Genomic DNA, 4608 nt, shown 5'->3' on the forward strand with positions numbered 1-4608 from the left:
ACGACACTTGGAAAGCCGCCCAGCTCTGCCCCCCGCCCCGCTTGCTGCCTGCCTGCCTGCCTGGCCCGCCCTCTCTCTCCGCACGGCCCTGCCAGGAGTTGCCCAAGCGAAGGAGGCTGCTGCCCGCCTCCCCGCCGGGGCCTCCGCGGAGATAAACAGCCAGGCGTTGTTGTTGTTGTTGTTTTGGCGAATGAGGGCAGCTGACACGCTCGTGTGGCTACACGCAACTGGAGTCGTTAGTGTAGGGGTCCCCTCCCTCGTTCACACACCCGTGTCTGCGGCTCGCCTGTTCTTGCTTAATGGATAACAGAAGCAGGGGTGCCAATTGGAATAATTTTTTTGGGGGGGGGGACAGGTAAGCCCCGCCCTGCGTAATCGACCACACGCACTCTATTTGAATGGCAATGCCTATTAACATTTGGAGGGTGGGCTCAAACATTTTAGGGGGAGCGAAGGGACCTCAGCCCCTAGGAGTGGGCTGCTATGAACAGAAGGAAAGGTGAGAGTTTATTCCAGACACGCATCTCTCAACCGGTTGTCTGCGGAGAGAGAAAGACCAATGCATTTAAGGGACGGCGATAAACCCCCAATCCTTCTGCATTTGCCGTTTTCCCTCACCAGGGCTGCTTTTGACTTGACCGCTATGAATTTTTTGACAGGCGAGATGTTCGCGCATGATGCAGCACAGGAAACCAGGAAGAGAGGCCTCCTTTCCATTCCCAGCAGCAGTTTAGCGTAATTCGATCATGTTGTCGTTAGAACGGAGCCTTGTTTTGCGCCCACTCTTTACGAGCCCTGCAGGTGGCGATATGCTCTGTATAAACACGGCTGCTTGTCTTGCTCCGCCCCGAAGGCTTGCGCTTTGGCGGCCTTCGATTATGCTTCCCTTATATTTGCGAGGTGTGTGTTGCTTCGCTTTAATCTTGGACCTCTCTTTCTCTAATAAATGTGTTGGATGAAATCCTATACCCCATAATAACAAACTGTGAAATAGCAGGAGTTTGGGATACTGTACTTATTTTGCTCTGGCTCTTAGCACGGACGTATAGGAATAACTTAACTGACCGTCGGTCCTGCCCCCCCTAACAAAAATCCCGGCTACACCCATGGCTACGGTACGGTATTAGCAGCATATATACTGTGAAAACCTAAGGTAGCTCCGTGTATGAGTGTATTTTCACAGTTTGCTGTGCAAATTTGACCCATAATATATAGTTAAAAAGGAAAAGCTTCATCTCTTGGCTCAGTCTTGGTCAGCAGAACCTCCAGCCTATGTAAAGTTTTTTAATGCCTCCGGTTTGGACTTTGAGCATCCAGGTGGAAGGAGTTCCAGAGCTACCAGTCAGACACACGAGGTAATGCTATGGTTATGAATTATTCAAAAATAAGACCCCTTTTCTGTCTTGTTTGGGAATAAGTTTCAGAAACCATGAAGCAGAAATCACATAGAACCTTCCTGTCCTCTGCCATAGAATCCTCATGCTTCATGGGATTAACTCTGATTCTGTTGGGTTACTATCTCTACTAAAAACAACAAACTCTTGTGGCACCTTGAAAACTAACAGATTTATTGTGGCATAAGTTTTTTGTAGATTACAGTTCACACCGTAATCAGGCGCATTCTTAGTTGCAGAGATGGTTGGTGTGGGTTGTAAACAGTGAGGTCAGAAGGAAATGAAATGTGAAAAGTAGAGATGGTGACATTCTCAAACCAGTTGTGTTGCTAATAGAAGCTTTGGATAGAAGCTCTGGCATTGGTAAACCAATTACCATATATTGTGTGATAAAAATCCATTGTGTCCATTCTATCCACAAGTGATAGCACTGAACTTCTCAATGAAGCATGATTTATCTATTTCATGTAGCATTCTTCCTTTGAAGTTCCAATATAGCCACCTTAAGGTCAGTTACTGAGTGTCCCAGGAGTCTGAAATGCTCTCTTGCTGATTTCCCCAATATTGCCAGTTCTGATGCCAGGATTTCTGTTCATTCATTCTGCTTAGTTTCCAGGGATGTTTTTTAATAGTAGCCTTTTATGTGGTTCAGTAATGATCTTTTCTCTCTCGACTACCCTTCCCCCCCTTTTCTCCTGTGGGGCCAGCCAAAGGTTTGTTGACATTATGTTATCATCTTGTGGTTTGATAACTGATTCCTTCTGCTTACTCTCTGCCATATGCCCAGGATGCCTGCATTGGGGAGGAGGCAGGAGAATGCATCTGGGCACTTGGCACTGAGCACAGCCAGATGGAATCCCACAAAAGAAGCTGCATTGAGGAGGCAGCCAAGCCAGCAAGGGCTGCTGAAGATCCTTGTAGCTCGCAGAAACAAGCTGCAGAAGCCCAGGATGAAACAGGTGAACTGGGAACTCGCTGCCTTGGAACTGTGTGACTTCAGGAAGTAATATGCCATCTGAAACGTTTCTAAAATGTGCCAATCTGGGGGAAATTACTTTGCTTCCTCTTAGGGTCTATTGCAGTAATATTCGCTGGCAAACTGAGGATATTGTCATTTATCTTGCCAGCATCAGCACGGATTTAAGGATTGCAAGAGCTCATACAAAGTGGTGCTTGCTATTGAAATCTTCTGTGAATACTGTTCTAACACGGGGCTGCTGCTTGTACTAAGTGTTTTGTCTGTGCACGTTACAAACATGAGTTGTTTTATAATTATACAGTGTTGTAAAACACATGTACCATGGCTGCAAGAGAGCCATGATTGGCCAGGACATTGGTCTCTTATAATGTGTGAAGCAGAGCACATGATAGCTGCTGAAACTAGGAAGTGCTGTGGTACCAGGCAGTGTTGCAGAAAGCACAGTATATAGCATGTCCTTTTTGACAGTGCAGCTACATGAGATGCTATATACTTGTTTGTCAGCTGACATCAACAGCCTAGATTGGTTTTCTTTCCACCCAGTACTCAAGGCCAGATTAAGGTGGTTGAGGACCCCTGGTGCAGTTCCCAAAATTGGGACCACCTTCCCCTCAAAAGGATCAAATAAGATATCACTATATAAAGCAATCTGTTATGGCATGAGAAAAGGTTTTGAGCATGTGTAGTTTTGCAACTTTTTTTGTATGCAAAAAAGCTTTGATTAATAATAATAAATACAATCTGAGCATGTGTAGTTTCACATTATAAACTTGCTTAATTCATCCTTGTTTTGCTCAGTTTCTACCTTGTGCCAGTCACCAACTCTCACCCTAAACTAGCTCACATGGCTGTTCAGAGGCTATAGGAGGCTGCCAAAGGGGATTAAGTGCTTGTATCATAGGCATAAAAGTGTGGTTCCTTTAACCAGAATAAAGCATCTTTGTACTATAAAGGACCATGTTTTTCTGCATTTCCCCAGCAAATTAGCACAACTCCAAGGCTTCCACCAATCTTCATTTGACCTGATTATTGCGTGTTTTAGATGCATAAATTCCACTTAAGTTCCATTGAGTCTACTCTCAGGTTAGTGTGCATAAGTGATTGATTCCTAAGAGGAATTATCTTGGGCCTGTAGCCTAAGATAACAAAGTAATATTTCATTTTACAAGTGACTTAAAAAAAACCCTATTTAATAGGTAAAATAGTAAGGAAAAGCATACCGTCATTATTTTTCCTAACTGAGCAGCGAAAAAAATAAAAGCTGCTCTCCCTTTCCAATGTTCGGCCCCCATGACAAAACTACTATGATAACCAACAGCCTTTTAAAATGTTATAGAATAATCCTACCGGTATATCCACTTAGCTGGAAGTAAGCCACGTTTATTGTGTAGTAGTATTTGCAGAAATTAACTTCTAGGGAGAACTTGATAGTGGATCAACTCATCTTAGGAAAGATGCATCCTGGTTGCTAGGAACTTTTATTTATTTATTTATTTATTTATTTATTTATTTATTTATTTATTAAATTTCTGTGCTGCCCTTCTGAGGATCACAGGGCAGTTTACAAAAATATACCACAGTAACAAACAATAAAAAGGTAAAGGTACCCCTGACCATTAGGTCCAGTCGCAGACGACTCTGGGGTTGCACGCTCATCTTGCTTTACTGGCCGAGGGAGCAGATGTTTGCCCACAGACAGCTTCCGGGTCATGTGGCCAGCATGACTAAGCCACTTCTGGCAAACCAGGGCAGCGCACGGAAAAGCCGTTTACCTTCCCGACGGAGCGGTACCTATTTATTTACTTGCACTTTGACGTGCTTTCAAACTGCTAGGTGGGCAGGAGCTGGGACCGAGCAACGGAAGCTCACCCCATCACGGGGATTCAAACCGCCGACCTGATTGGCAAGCCCTAGGCTCTGTGGTTTAGACCACAGCGCCACCCGCGTCCCAACAAACAATACCCCTCCCCAATTTAAAAGGCCATAGGTTTGTTTAATTAGCCATTGGCTTGGGAGAAGAGGAATGTTTTTGACTGGTACCTAAAGATATGTAATGAAGGTATCAGGCGAGCTTCCCTTGGGGAGAGCATTCCACAAACAGGGAGTCACCACAGAAAAGGCCTGTTCTCCTGCTGCCGCCTTCTGGACTTCTGCAAGAGGCACGCAAAGAAGAGCCTCCGTTGATGATTGCAGGATATTCAGGTCAGTTAATATGGGGAAAAGCAGTTCTTGAGG

The sequence above is a fragment of the Zootoca vivipara genome, chromosome 2, assembly GCF_965207765.1.
Source record: "Zootoca vivipara chromosome 2, rZooViv2.hap1.1, whole genome shotgun sequence".
Lineage (NCBI taxonomy): Eukaryota > Metazoa > Chordata > Lepidosauria > Squamata > Lacertidae > Zootoca > Zootoca vivipara.